Consider the following 16,870-nt stretch of genomic DNA (forward strand, 5'->3'; position numbering starts at 1 on the left):
AGTAAGTTTTTTGAAGTGTTCCTCCCATCCTTTTATTGTGCAATAGTTTACAAAGCATTTGTGGTAGTTCTTTACTAAATGTTTGACAGAATTCTGCTGTGAACTCATGTTGACCTGTGTCTTTTTCAGTCAGGTGGTGGTTATAGGGTTAATATAGATATCCTATTTGGGGCTTAGCACCAATTCTTTTATTCTCAACACTTTGACCAGGTATGCATCTCTATAGTGATTGTTGCCAACAGCTCAAATCAACTTCTTTGATGAGGGCTGGCAAAAAACAAAGTCTACAGATATAAATATAAATACTTAGAAGGGATTTTAGTTTCTCGGCAGATCTGACTACAGCATCTGGTGCTAATACTCATCCAAACTATTCATGATGGTTTTAATTTTTTGTTGAAGTTTTCTAAATTTACTGAACATTCTGTTTTCAAGGACTTACTGCACTCAAAGAATTGATGCTGTATGTGCACTTTATTCAATATTGACAATTACTTGAAACCATTATTTCCCACTAATGAAAATCATTGTAGAGTTTGCTCTCTCTATCACAAACACTGTTAGGGCCAAAGTGGGTCCCAAAATTGCCAGTGCTAATGACAATGCCTCAAATAGAAGGACTCTGAATGGGTAAACAGAATAATTATCATTGAGTAAACAGAAGCGTAAACTCAACGTTCCCCAGTAATCTCATAAGACCAATTTTGTTTACTAAGAAAACAGATCTAATAGGCAGTTTCCTCCTCTTCACAGTTCAGTGTCATATCACGTGAACATTTTCAGTTGGACATAAATGGTGTGTGAAAACCCAGCCACTGTGATATGTTTGATCATTCATATTTTATGACTAAGTAGAGTAGAGCCATTCATATTTTTCCTTTAAATTGTGAAATAAAACAATTGGTACACAATTAGGAATTCATTTAGATGCCTAAACTGCTTTTAAGATATTTTTGTTCTCTTTAGGGTGCAACTATAACTCAGTGGTAGAGTCTTCATGAACCATGCATGAGGCATGAGGTTCCACGCTGGGAACTGCAAAGATGTTTTCATTTTACAAGTGGCCTGCGGCTTTTGATTGATCATGTCTTTCAGTTTTATCAGCATCTATCAAAATTTAATAAGTGAGATGGCATCAGAACTACTTGTGAAATCTGTAAGTGGTCTATCATTAATTTTTGCATCCTTTTGGCAAACAGAATATGATCAGATGATTTATTCTGGCTTTGTTATATTAGAGCACCTATCTAAATGGTACATGATGAATGGAGGGTCTATCTGCATTTCTCTTTTTCATAAAAGGTGTTTCCATTTCTAATATTTTCTTGTTCTTCCTTAGTGTTTATTTATTTTTAAAATTTCATGCATGCATTAGGAAATCAAGATTGGAAACATTGGGTATTAGTGGCAAAATCTGCAGAAGGCTCATGGTGCTTGCTTTTATTGTGCACATTTTCTATTTATCGGCTGTGTATTTGTTCATACCTCTATTTTCTGTAATTTATTTTGGTGTCATAGTTTCTTAGTAGGTCTTACTATATTAGAAAATTGTCGAGTCATTTCATTAGTTTAGAAGCACTTTGTGCTGAATCTCTCAAGGCATTTCTAAAATAGTTCTAGAAGAATTTAAACCCTTTCCCCATTCCTTTTCCTCTTTGTTCTTTCCCTCTTTGTTTTTTAATACCTTTATATTTTTTGATTATTTTTGTTTTAAATATGGAACACTTCATGAATTCACCTGTCATCCATGTGCAGGGGTCATGCTAATCTCTGTATTGTTCCTAGTTTAGTATACGTGCTGCCGAAGAGAACACTCCCTTTTATTTGTAATACTGGGTAAGGATGGCAGAAACTCACACATGCTAACCAAAAGCCTTATTCTCAATCCAGTTTAGATCCCTTTCCTTTGTCTTTTTATGGCATTGTGTGTGTCAGAGAGAGACTTGCACATGCCTGGTCACCTACTCCCAATCCTTTATTTTTTTCAAGATAGTCTTGGTTGGTTAGTCAGGTTGGCTTTCAACTCATGGAGAGTTACTTATTTTATAAGGTTTTAGGTCTGAGGGTAGGCAAAAGTTGGTGATTTCTCAATTCATAACATATCCTACATAAAGGCTAGAGCAGCAAATAGAGAGGTAGGAGTGAGAAGACCTTCCTCTTGATACAGAAGCAGCCAAAGCAAAGAGGTAGGGAAGATACTCGCTAAGTGTGCTCACCCTGGCAGCTTATCATGGATATGCTGTATTCTCATTGTGAATGGACTGGATTTCTACTTGTATATGGATTTACAGAAGACTATTCTTTGACAAGTCTTCCCAGAAATTAAAGTATTTGCAGCACTATGGTTTGCAGAAGGAAGTACTAAGAGAATTTTCAGTTTTGTCATCAAGAATAGAACCGAAAAGCCAGACAATCACTGCCCAACTCCGAACAGCAGGAGGCTGAGAAGCCAATCATTTTAAGATCAACTAAGAAAGTCTGAGCTTATGCTGATCATTTTAAAATACACTTTGTGTAAATTCTCCCTTGACATATTACAGGAATGCTATGTGAACAGAATAATACTTTCCTAACACTGGCTATTCAGGGTTTCAGAAGTCTATAACTCTTGTGGGTATTTGTTTCACATTTCGTTCTGAATCGGGGTGGGTGGCATAACATCTGAATTAAGCATTTATGATATGGGCATTTGAGGTGAAGATTGCTATTGTTGTCACTTTTTTGTTTTGTTTTGCTTATTCACCAAGAAAGTCACTACCTCCCTTATCTACCAGAAATGATCAATCACCTCAGTCAAGGGTGTCTAATTGCTGATGAGTCTGATAGAGCTGAGTGCCCTGTATCAGGTCAAAGACTCCCAACCTGTTGACTATCAAATAAAATCTGTTTCCCACCACATTACTGCTCTCTTCTCACTGAACAGTTGGGCAGTTTGTTTCCTAAATAAAGTTTTATTTTTCTCCACAGAATGGTCCACTTTTGTGATTTGTTTGCATGACTCACTTATATTAACATTATGCACATAACTATTTGTTACTCTTAATTCTATCAGCAGTAGAATACATATCCTGAAGGAAAATATTGTGAGGTTTCTGTGACGGTTCTTTATTATCTAACTTTATTCTATTTTTGTTTCATGTGAGATTATACTCAATGTGCACTTCAAAACTTGTCTGTCTGGGAAGCTAAATGAACTCTGAAGTCTCTTTCTTTGAAAACTGGAATGAAAAGAAATGCATCCCAAAATCCTGCTTAGACATTTAAATTTGTATTATATAATGAATATTGTTTCTCTAGGTCAACATAGTCTAAGCTCTCAATATAATAGCGGGCAATGTTAGTCATACAAATAAAATATTAAAAATGTAAAATATATGATTATATATTCAAATTTTATTTTTAAGGCACCAAGAAAGCAATGGTCATTCAACTAATGGATTTAGTTTTGTGAGCTTTTAATGACCAAATATCTTAGGGAATATTTTCCTTTTGTTAATTTTCCAGTTAGTTATCTTAGCTTTCATGGATGGGCAAAATTTTGCCTCCAAGTTAATTTTTCTTTCTGAAATAATCAATAATTAATTTATATGGTTTGTTAGAAGGTGATAAGAAGGTAGAAAAAGTAAAAAATATTGAGTGAAATCACAGACTACAAAGTCCAGAATTCTGCATAGGTAAAAACATTTGTAGACAAATTAGGATGAGCCTTCAAGATAAAAGTGATGTTTGAGAAATGGCTTGACAAACCTAGTTAGCAAAGTTGCATTTGGGCAAATTATATGTCTGGCAGAATGAACAAATAAGCATCTGTCTAGAGTTCAAGGAAACAAGCCAGTGTTGCCATGGTAGAACAAGCAGGAAAATTTGGGATTAGTTCTCTGACAAATAGCAGGACTTTTCTGTTGGATTTTAGAAGACACTGTTATCGGGATGAAACGTAATTATCCGTGGGGCATTTTTAAGATATTGTTCCTTTAGGAACTGGGTATATTCTGAAGAATCCTCCTCATGAATGGGTCAGTGCACATGAACAGTGAAGACACTCAGGAAGGGATTACTTTTTCCATTCATACATGAGGTGTCCATCTTTTTCCAGAGAAGGAGAATAAATAATAGTAATTCTTTTGTGTAGAAAAGTAGTATACCTTAATGCTGCTTTCCTAGAATGGGATTATAAAAATGCTAGGTTGATACTGAACTCTCCAGACAACAAAATTGGGAAATATAGATTTCTGCAGTTGACAAATTAATCACTCTTGCCTGTTTAGATATAGCATCAATAAGAGAGAAATGATCATTCAGTGTTCCAGTTTCACTGTTCTTGCTACAAAATTTATCGACCATGAATTTACCAGTAGAATAGTAACAAAAAACCTATTTAAGCTTTAAAACGATATCTGTGACTGATCTATGGAAAGAAAGAATCTTCTTACAGGATAGCAGAGAAACTGTAAATAAAGCAGCAAAGACCTATATGCAATCAGTGAAATAAAATCTTCATATAATATGAATAATTTCCATGTATTTTTGAAATTTTCAAAAGCTGTAACAATATTCTTTTCTATAGACAGTATTTATAAATATTTAAATAATTTGGGCTCTTTGACCTTCTGTCTATCCATTGGTAGATTCATACAGAACAAGATGAGCTAATATTAATAACTTTATGGAAAAATCTATAAAGAGTGATAGATTATAAATTATGTGATAAAAGTTATAAAATATAGAGATAATTCTCAAAGGTGAATTAATAGTATAACAAAAATGGGTGTCTATTTTTTAAGGAATCAATACATCACATTGAATATAATAAGAGACAACAAAACTATCACACTGAAATAGGACAAGACAAACAAATGGAAGGAATAGAGCCCGAGAGAAGAAACAAGTTTTAGAATCCACTCATTCATACATTCAGGAATCCCATGAAAGCACTAACCTGTAAACCATAATATAACTTAGTCATTTTTCTCTCTTTTAGTTAATTTAGAAAAGAAGTTTGTCAATCCTGGATTTTTCTCAAAAAACCAACACATATTGCTTCATGATTCTTTGTATGGGTTTCTTTAAATTTCATTAATGTCAGCCCTGAGTTTGGTTTTTTGCCATCAACTCCTTTTGAGTGTGATTTCTTTGTCCCCAGACTTTCAAGAATGCTGTTAAATTGCTAGTATGAGATCGTTCTAATTTTTTTTTAATGTAGGCACTTTGTGATATAAAACTGCCTCTAGGATTTTGTTGTGTATTTATTTTCATTCAATTCTAGAAAGTCTGATTTCTTTCTTAATTTGTATCTTAACCCATTTTTCATTCAGTAGAGAGTTGTTCAGTTTCCAGGAGTTTGTAAGTTTTTCTGTTGTTTCTGTTGTTGATATCGGGTTTAATCCATGGGGGTCAGGTAGGATACAGGGTATTATCTCAATTTTCTTGTATTTTTTGAAACTTTATTTGTGTTCACATATGTGCCCAATTTTGGTGAAAGTTTTATGTGGTGATGAGACGAAGGTATGCCTTTTCTGTTTGAGAGACACGTTCTGTAAATATCTGTTAGGTCCTTTTGGTTTAAGACCACATAACTCCCACATTTCTTTGTTTAGTTGTTGCCTGGATGACATGTTTACTATTTAAAGTAGAATTTTGAAATATCCCACTATCTATCTTTGAGGGTCAATATGTAATTTAAGCTGCAGTAGTGTTTCTTTTACAAATTTGAGTGCACTTATTATTTGTGGCATAAAAGTTAATTATTGAAATGTCCCCTTGAGAGATTTTTACTTTGATGAATATATGTCCTTTTTAATCCCTTGTGTTTAATGTTGGTTTGAAGTCTATTTTGTTAGATAGTAAAATGTCTATACCAGGGTGTTTCTCAGGTCCATTTGCTAAAATATATTTTTCAACCCTTTATTCTGAGGTTTATCTATCCTATTGATCTGTGTCTTTTTATTGGGTAATTGACATCATTGATACTACAAATATGAACCAAATAATTATTGTTCATTCTGTTTTTGTGGATGATTCTCTCTCTCTCTCTCTCTCTCTCTCTCTCTGTGTGTGTGTGTGTGTGTGTGTTCTTCTCTTCTTTTGACTTTGCTGGTCTGAGATTATGTATTTCCTGTGTTATCTTGTATCTAGTGAACCTTCTAGTGCCTTTCGTACACCAACATTGATTAAATTTGTTTTTATCATGGGATGTCTTTTTTTCTCTATGGTGATTGAACGTTTTTGTGGGTGTAGTAATCTGGACTGACATTTGTGGTCTCTAAGGGTCTGTAGCACAGCTCTCTATGTTCTTATAACTTTATGAGTCTGCATTGAGAACTTCAGTTCTATCTAATAGGGCTGCCTCTATGTTACCTTTCCTTCACTAAATGGCCTCTCCAGGCCTCCACTTAGGAACACTCAGGACACATGCTTAACCTTAGCAGCTTTCCTTAGTTGTAATTAGTTCCATAATGTCTTTTTTCTGTTATTGATTCCAGAACCACATGGCAAAAGTTGCCAAGTTCTGTCACTTACTGCATTAGAACATGGCCCCTTTGTTCAATTACTGCTCCACCAACCTGGTTTTGATGGTTTTCTTACTGCTTAAGCTCAGCTGTCCTAAAACTGGATTTTTAAACTGTGCTGGCTACCAAATCAGAGATTCACCTGTCTCTGCCTTGGGAGTGCTGAGAACAAAGGCATGTACCACCACACCGGGCTCTTATGTTTTGTTAATTCCTCTTCACAAGTTGGAAACTTAGCTCATTAGTTACTCAGAGGTAACCACTCCCTTTATTTCTTAACCTGTTTTTCTCCTTGGAGAAAGGTCTTAGAAAGCTCCATTCTACTCCGTGGAACTTCTTTTCTCCTTAAATTGTACATTTTGTATTTTTCCTTGCTCAGCTTGCTCCTTTTTTCTTTATAAACTTTCATTAGAGTTTACACTAGTAAATACACAGCAGGGTTTATAATAGGCTGCTTTGAGATTTCCTTAGCTAATGCAATTAATCCAAAGTTCTTCACTTTAGACTCAGGTATATCTTTTGGACATGGGGGAAAAATGGTCAAATTCATCACCAAAATATCACAAGAACTAACTTTAAGCAACATACAAAAATCCTTCTTTTCTGAAACATCTTGAGCCAGTCCCTCACATCACTCTTAAAACCACTATATTCCAAGCTCCTAATAGTATGGGCCATAAAGCAAGTACTTAGAGCATTCAAGTGATTTTCCAGTTTACAGTCCCAAAGTCCATATGCCTTCAAAAAAAACATGGCCAGGCCTATCCAGCAATATCCCAGCCCCTGGTAACAACTTCTGTCTTAATGTTTCTATAGCTATGAAGAAACATCATGACCATGGCAACTCATAAAAAGGAAACATTTAATTGGGGTAGCTTACTGTTTCAGAGGTTTAGTTCATTCTCATCATGGAAGAAAGCATGGCGGCATGCAGATAGGGTCCTGGATAGGGAAATGGGAGTTCTACAATTTGATCTACACATAACAGGAAGTGAACTGTGACACGTGGTGCATCTATCACATCAGAGACTCAAAGCTCAACCCTACAGTGAACTGTTTCCTGTGACAGGGTGACATCTACTCCAACAAGGCTACACTTCCTATAGTGGATCTCTCTTTGGGGGCCGTTTTCTTTCAAGTCACCATAGTTTCAGTTTCTTCTCTGGTTGTGTGTGTTTTGGAGGATAATCTTCTGTGATCTTGATGGGTATGGTTACTGAATACATAAATGCTCAAATAGTATGTTTTAATGTGTATTACAAGTTATATTGTAAAGTTTAAACGTCTTTCATTCATTGTAATATCTGAGTTTTAGTAGCTATATGAAAAGTCTGAAAACAGTCATTAATTTTATTCTGAATTTGAGAACATTCATTCATTAAATATGGAGTTATAGTATGTTAATAGGAATAGTAACCTATTTCCAACGTGTGATCTTTATGAAGCATATCTTAATGTCTCTGATTAAGTGCAAGGTTGAATAGGGTGTATCATTCATGATTGCTGGCATGTAGTGAAACATTTGTTTCCCATTTAATCTCACTGCTGCACAATTTCTAGCTTCAGGGTTATAAATTCTTATGTCAATCATGGGCTTTTCATTAATATTGTGATTGGTTGAAACTGATTTGGGATTAGATATTTACCAAGTGAACTGTTCAATACCAATAGTATTGCTATACTATTTCTAGCGCTGAGTTGAAGCAGGCTGCCTCTCACAGAATGGAAAGAATGACAAGTGGCCTGTCAGAGACTAGAATTCATTTTGCAGAGCTTGCAAATGAAGCAGAAGATATGAGAATCAACTTCATCAGCAAGTTAACAACCACTTGCTATCATCACTTCTTTTCATATTTCAGTGGAAATTATGAGACCATAAATAGCGTTAAATTCAGTTGACTCGAAGTAAAATATCCAAATGCACATATTCTATTTCATTGTTATATTTGTATTCTGGCAGATTAAAATGGAGATGATGTAAGGTACAGAATTCATGATGAATTTCGGTTTCAGAGAGTCAACCACTCATGCTGAGAATCTCTTGTACTGCCCCTCCATGTTCTTCCTCTTGTAGACTACCGGTGTTTAAACTTAACACAGAGAATTGATCCAAGACATCCCAACTGGACTATAAACCCATTTCATAACATTTATATTGAAATATGTTAATAATCAACCACTAATCTCCTATTCTAATTCATTCTTTATGCCCTCTAGCATTTACTCCCTAATTCTATATATTCATTTTTTCAGTTTTTAATAGTTTCTTAATTATTTCATACAATGCATTTTGGTTGCATTCACTCACCTACCAGATTCACAGCCCTTCACAATCCAGTCACTTTTGTGTGCGTTTTCTAACAATCTTGTGAAGTCCAGTTTGTGCTCTGCATATACTTGTGGGAGAGTTATCATTCACAAAACATGATCAAACCACCAGAGTTCACATCACTAAAGAAAAGTGACTCTTCCTTTCCCAGAAACTATTGGTTCCCAATATCAGTGGCAGGATTTAGTGAAAAGTTCCCATCCATTCTCAGTTTATATCAGGCTGATTTTGCATAGGTCTTGTGTATGCACACCATCATATATCATAACTACTATGAGTTCATATGTGCATGTATCTTTTTATGTTTCCTTGAAATAGTCAACCAATTTTGGCTTTTATAAATGGTCCACCATTCTTTTGCAATTATATCTGAGCATTTGGAGGAGGGGGGTTGACATATATATATGTCCTATTTAGGTAAACAGTCTGCATTTTTTTACTCTCTGCACATTTACTGTTGTGAGTTTCTGTGTTACTTATAATCTACTGCAAAAAATAAATTTCTTTAATGAGGATTGAGTTATGCACTCATCTGGGGTTATAATGGTAAATCAAGAATAAGTTTAATACTATGTTCTTTTAGCAGAATCGATAACGGTACATCCTTCCAAATACTAGGCATTTGAACTAGTCACAGAGTTTTGACTCATTGGTGACAGATATGGCTCCCAGGATATAGAACATTCTTAAATCTATTCAGAATGTGGGTGATTACTCCCATAACATGAGTGTCACTTGGGCATGCATTGCTAGGCTTGTCATTATTGTCATTCACAGCTTTCAAAGCTGGGTAGGATGGATGATTATTTTTCTCCTCTGAAATCATTCCTATAAGCTAGACTGAGTCTTATCATTTCTCAGTGTAGAAACAAGAATTGTGTTAGTCCACAAAATAATGAAAGGGTGGATGCAGGGAAAGTGAATGTAGGGAAGAATGGCTGAATCTCTAAAACTATAATTCATGATGAATTATTTTCCTAATACCATTTACATTTGAATCTGCCTGGATATAAAGAAGACAATGGGATAAAATATGTATATGTAGATAGTTTTTCTTGGATTTATCTCTGTCTTTGTCTCTGGTTTGAACATCTAGCTTTTGTAGATAATTCATCCCCTCTTCCTTGAGATGGTGCAGTGTGCAGTGGGTTTAGCCCTTCTTTAACCTCTTCAGAGATATGGCCAAAATTAATAAAGTAGCACTATGGGTAAAATGGGGTCACTCACAAATTTCACAATTATCTAGTGGAAACTCAATGTGTTAACCAACACTAGTCAATTTTCAGAGATGAACTCCATTACGTGTTATCTAATCCCATGTGCCAAGTTATCATATTTCATTGTACATATACATGAGGAACACTGAATTAATTTAGTAGGATACATAAACACACACTAATATAAATATACATATATATACACTAATATATATACATATAAGCATGTATATATATGTGTGTGTGCATGTAAAATAATTCAGAAAGAGATCATGAATTTACCTAGTCTTTCCCTATAGAATATAAATGGAAGAATATACTTTCTCCCTGGAGTTTACAAATGCTAGATTCAGGTTGAAGAGAACTTGAGGGAATAGGATAGTTGAGATGGAGGAAGGACAGTTATGAGAGCAAGGAAAGAGATATCTTGATTGAGGGAGCCATTATGGAGTTTGCAAGAAACCTGGCTCTAGAAAAATACCCAAGAACCCACAGAGATGACCCCAGCTAAGACCCTAAGCAATAGAGAAGTGGGTGTCTGAACTGACCTTACCCTGTAGTCAGACTAATGATTATCTTAAATATCACTATAGAACCTTTGTCCAACAACAGATGGGAACAGAGGCAATGTCCCACATTGGAGCACTGGACTAAGCTCCCAAGATCCAGTTGAAGAGTGGAAGGAGTGAGAGTATGAGCAAGGAAGTCAAGACCATAAGGGGGTCATCCACTAAGACAGTTTGTTTGAGCTAATGGGAGCTCACCAACTCCAACTGGACTGGGAGTGAACGAGCATGGGAACAACCAAGCCCCTCTGAAGGGGGCTGATACTTGGGGCAGACTGAGGGGTCACTGATAGTGACACTGGGATGGGTCTCTACTGCATATACCGGCTTCATGGAATCCTATTCTCTTTGGATGTAAACCTTGCTCAACCTAGATGTAGTAGGAAGGGCCTTGGACTTTCCACAGGGTGGGGTGAATGGCACTCCCTTAGGGTTGGAGGGGTGGAGGGGAGGGTCTGTGGAGGGATAGGGAGAGGACTGGAAGGAAGGGAGGGAGTGGGAATTTGGACTGGTATTTTTTTAAGTAATAATAAAAAAGAAAGAAAGAAAAAAGAGAAAGACCATATTTAAAAAGAATAGATCAATAGAAATAAGGGAGGACACACAAGTTGAATTTTACTTCTCACATAGAGGAACATGAAGGAAATGCATGCACTCACATTCACATTCATACTCATACAAATGTAAAGAGGTGTATATACTGTATCTCACTAACACAAGCACTCATACATAGACACATACACAGAGAAGTATTGCTGGAAACATTTAGAATTGAAAAATAAACTTGGATGGACTTGGATGATCCCCTTTGAGGAATTAATGACAGGATGTTAACAGTGCTTGGCAGAAGATTATGAGTGTTGTGTTCCGTTATTGGTCTAAAGTAAAAGAATATTGCAAATGTAGGCATGTCGGCAGTGTTTACTCCAAATTTTTTTCCCCAAAATAGATGGATGTGGGGATGACAAAGCCCCCAAAACCTAGCTGTTATTGGCTGTGATGAAGCTAAGAAGCCATCAACAAGTTGATTCCTACAAACAATGAGCATAATATATTACACTATTTAGATTTATTTTAACATTTATACATTCTTGACACCTAAGAAAGAAAGCTATTTAATATCCAAATTATCAAATTAAAGAAAACTATTTGAAGAGTATTAGAAATACTGTAAGACTCATTTAATAATAATTGCAGAGCTCTAATATAGAGTAAAAAAACATTACTGTCAATAAGAAATAATGCTTTTTAATATTCCAACAAGATGAAATCAGCTTTTGCATCAATCTATGAATATTGGATGTTCCTAATAGATACAGAGAAATAGAAGTTTCCATCAACTGAAAAGCGAATAAGAATTGTTAACCAGATAGTGGAGGAGTCTCAGGTATTAAAAATTCTGTCATTTGTGACAGTGTGGTTTGGTGTGGAATTCATCATTTGAGTGAAACAGGCTAAACATGGAAAGCAAGCACCTGATAATCTTATGTCTACAGCATGGAATTTAAACATGCCAATTGACTCGGAAATGAGACAAGAGAAGCAAATACCTCTTGTTTTACCTATCACTGGTGTTAAAAATTTCTTCAAAATCTTTGAAAGTTGAAGTGATTTATAGGTAATTATACAAATATGCTTGAGTTCTGAAGTACTCTGGAGAGGAATCGAGATCAAAGTCACCTCCACTGTTGTAACAATCTGAGTATGTGATGAGCTGACCAAGCTTTTCTTGGAAGTTTGCTGCATAATGATCCTGGCATGGTCATAAATCTATCATTCCTGCACCTTGACCTGTCCCTAAGAATGAAATATGACTTTTTGTGCTATGAAGTGTCAATGCCACATTTGAATGCCTAAATGGAGCAGAAATGGAAGGGCATGGAAAACCTCCCAAAGAGGAAATTCCATGGTAATTATCTGGCTGTCTTTCTTTTCCATCTGTTCCATTTCCCTGCTGTCAGGTTACTCACATGCTCATGTAGCAAACTGTCCCAGTAAGTGACATGTAACAGTGATGAGGCAGGTAGATAAAAAGAGCGTTAGTAAATTAACTGGCTTATTCTCCTAAACAGCCGACATGAAATTTATAACTGTTCAGTTAGAAAAGTCAGTTTTATTCAAATGAAATGTATATCACTGGCCACAGCAAGCTGTGATATTTACCTCCTTTTCCTGGATTAAAAAAAGAAAATGAAAAAATTACAAATGACCAGCACATTGATGGTAAAATCCAATTTCATATGAAGCCTCATCCTCAATTTGGTCCTGAGAAGAATACTAAAAAAGAGATTACATTTTATTTGCAGTGTGTAGACAGAAATTTCTGTCCTTCTCAGTCCCACAGCAGTTCAGTCCCAAAGAAACACACAGAAGCTATATTAATCACAACACTTTTTGACCTTTTGCCTTAGGATTCTTATTAACTAATTATTACATCTTAAATTTACCCATTTCTATTAATCTATGTATCACCAGAAGGCTGTGACTTACAAGTAAGGTTCTGGCATCCTTCTCCTTTCGGCAGCTACATGGTGTCTCCCTGACTCTGCCTTCTTTCTCTCTGTTTACCTTTTCACCTATCTCTATTCTACCCAGTCATAGATCAAACAGCTTCTATATTAACAAATGGTAATAAAACATATTCACAGCATACAGAATGGAATCCCATATCACCAGTGTTTCTTAAAGTACGCATTGTTGGTGAAGCCCTGGACAAGGTGTTCGGCATGTCTCTGGTAAGGGAGTTCACTGACTCCAAGGGAGTCTTCACAGAGGTATGAGATGAACGTGTTGATGGGGGAGATGTCGACAGAGCAGATGGAAGAAAGAAATTAGGACTGTGGTTGAGAAGTGTTCCAGTTTAGATCATGGGACTCTGAAATCCCTTTATTTCTACATAAAATTTTAAACTATTCTGTGTCTCGGCTCTGTTTTTCTAATCAATAAAATTGAGATAAAAATAGGGGTAAATATAAATAATATAATGCACATTAAAGTACTTAGCAGATAGACTGACAGAGTACTCAGCAGATGCATGAAATGCTGGAACCAGAGCAATTAAAGCAGTGTTCTACTTGTGTTCTCCAAATGATTTGTATCTATTAAAATAATCAAAGTAAAAAGAAAAACTTGAATATATCTCTTTAAAATAACAGGCAATTCCAATTAGTATATTCTAATAAAATTGCTCATTAATGATTCATGGTGTGAAATGTCACATATTTGTCTACAATAATAATATTTATCATTGCTTTATTGCATATTCATCTCTAAAATGTGTTTAAATTGGAGCCATAGAATATATTTGCATATCCTAAATTTATATATATTAAAGTCAGAATTGTAATTCTCAAGGAAGCCACTGAAGGTAGGAGTTCATCACCTAAATTTTCTTCTGAGTTATTATGAAGTATTTCTGTCATTTTCTTATTATAAAGCATTATGAATTACAAGTGAATAAAATAATTCATAAAACAAGATGTAGCAGTGCACAACCTTAATCTCAGAATTTAGGAAACAGAGGCATAAGGAACTTTGTGAATTTTAATAGAGCCTGGTCTACATAGTGAATTCCAGTACAGCCTGGTCTATATAGCGAATTACAGGACAACCAAGACCACATGGTGATAACCTGACTCTCTGTAATGCACACGCGCACACACACACACACACACACACACACACATCTCATGAAACTAAATGTACTTTTAATTTCATCAAAGTTAATTTTACGTCTTTACAATGGAAGAAATAAAATCCTTGTGAAAGTGCTATCATGCAGTTTTATCTCTACAGCTTTTACAGAAACATTAGGCATTGTTTGCTCTTATTTATAAATTGTGAAATATTTCGTGATTTAATACTCCCTAGAAATTATAACATTAACATTTTGCGATTCATGAAGTATGTCAGTTTAGAGTGATTTGATAGCTTTAAATGCATTACATAATGATAGATGTTTTAAAAATAATGGAAAACATAGTGAAACAAAAGTTACAAAGTAAAGTCTTGTTCTTCTGAAAAATGACAATCTAAGGTAGTTCACTTAATCAACCATAACCTCTTACTTGGTTCAATATGTCAAAACATGCATGGAATGTATGCCAAAATCAAAAGAATTACCTTAGGAATTTAAATTTGTTATGCAAAGTAAATAATGATTGACATGTCTTTTTATCTTTTGTAGTGATATGGGAAGATTTCATAGCAATTAGGAAAATTGTGGTTATGGTAGTCATTAACTGAGAGTGAATTATTAATATATTGAATTATCACTTGGTATAATTATTCAAATAAAATATTAAAGTATGTTCTTAAACAGTAAGTGGTATTAGTTTCAAATCAGGCATCTCATAAATAGGCAGTTTTTAGTAGCAAAGAATTACTGAAAATGTTATTCCAGGGGTTGGGTATACAGTGTCTTATTCACAGTTCTATTGTTGTGAGAGATACCTTGAACACAACAACTCTTATACAACAAACATTTAATCATGCTGACTGACCTTTGAAAGGTTTAGTTCATTATCATCATGACAACATGCAGGGCAACTAGCAAGTAGACATGGTGTTGGATAGTAACTGCAAGTTTTACATAGGGATGAGTGGGCAGCAGGAAGAGAGAGACACTGGACCTGACTCCGGTATTTAGAACCCAAAGTCGACACTGAATGACACATTTCCTACAACAGAGACATTCTTGCTTCAATATGGCCACACCTCCTAATAGTGCCACAGCCTATGAGTTTATGAGAGTTATTTTCACTCAAACCACGAAACACAGTAATGTGGTAATTTTTGACAACTGGTCTCCCAAGACACTTAACTAAGCATATTTCCTCAAAGTCATACTTTGAAAACTGAAGAAGGGGAGCTGTGGGTTGAGTCTGTCCTAGACATTATTCAGGACTTTCTAATCACAATGCAGGAATTCAGCATCTCCAAACAAATGGTGAAACATCAAGCTTTCCATTAGAAGCATAGCGCTATGTGTACTGTTGACTGAGTAACTGATCCTATCCTTCAGATTTGATGGTAAGATACTTTAAGAACAACTCTTCAATCTTAAAACTGTACACATTCTATAAAAAAAAGAATAGAGGATAGATGAATAACTGTATTGGATGGAGTTTTCTAGAGTAACATAATTTACAGAATGAATCTCTCCCTCCCTCTTTCCTCCACCCTTTTCTTTTTCTCACAAGAGGATCTAATTTAATGACCTACAGGCTGTGGTCCAGCTGATCCAATAATAGCCAGCACGAACACAAGTCCAAGAATCCATTATTTTTTCAGTTCTTGAGGGTGATGTCTCACCCGGTCATCAGTACATCATAGAATCCCAATGAGGAATATCGGAAGTTTTTCAAGAAATGTGTTTGCTAGCAACTAAAGAACAAATAGGCAAAGACCAAAAGCTTCCTTCTTCCAGCAGAAGCCATGGTCCAAATAAGAGGTAGTTTTTCTCCTCTCAGATAACCTTGGTTAAAGGCATGTAGTACCACCTCAAAAAAAATCTAGATTAGAAGTAGATCTTTCTCTTGAAATGAAGCAAAAATCCATCATAGGTATTTGCCTCCACTTTTGGATTTTAGTTTTTTTTCCAAATGTAGTCAAGGAGAAAAACAAGTGTAGTCATCAAATCCCTAAACCAAGGTCATAGTTGTTTCTGGAATATTTTGTCATTATTTTATATTTTGTAAGTATATAATTTTAACATTTTATAAATTAATAATATGAGGGCTGTTTTAAAGACAAAACTTCATAAGGATTTTATTTTTTAAAGTGCAGAATGACAAAATAAACTTACTGAATATGTCATCTTATATGATATATATTATATATAAGCTATATAGAGATTTTGCTTTATAATTTTATTACAAATAATTAATTTTTTAACAACTGGATTTCATCTTTTTAACGATGTTTTAGGATGATTAAAGAGTATTCTTGGCGATCATTTTTGATCAAAATTCCTCTTTAATGTGACGGTAGTAGAAATGGAATAAAGGAATTATTTTTTTGATTTTCTTGTGTACTGCTTTTGTCCTCGCTCTCTTTATTTTCTTACCTTCTCTTTTTAAAATAAGAGAACAATTTTATTATAATATAAAAGAAATATCTCAGAGGTGAGAGCTGTAAGTGTGAGCAATCACCTCCCAAGGAAAACACTCATCCAACTACTGAAGCTAAACCGGCATAGAGGAGGTAAATCACAAGTTAAACAAGAAGTCTCGCGGGAGGAAAGACTTC

General features: G+C 35.0%; 1 non-coding gene across 1 annotated transcript; it reads right to left on the bottom strand.

The window, feature by feature from the left end:
* Positions 1-1,710: 1,710 nt before the first annotated feature.
* Positions 1,711-1,812, bottom strand: LOC130887693 (U6 spliceosomal RNA). Its single transcript, XR_009058388.1, has one exon. It is a non-coding gene; the product is annotated as a U6 spliceosomal RNA (small nuclear RNA).
* Positions 1,813-16,870: the final 15,058 nt, after the last annotated feature.

Source organism: Chionomys nivalis, chromosome 15, assembly GCF_950005125.1.
Source record: "Chionomys nivalis chromosome 15, mChiNiv1.1, whole genome shotgun sequence".
NCBI classification, from domain to species: domain Eukaryota; kingdom Metazoa; phylum Chordata; class Mammalia; order Rodentia; family Cricetidae; genus Chionomys; species Chionomys nivalis.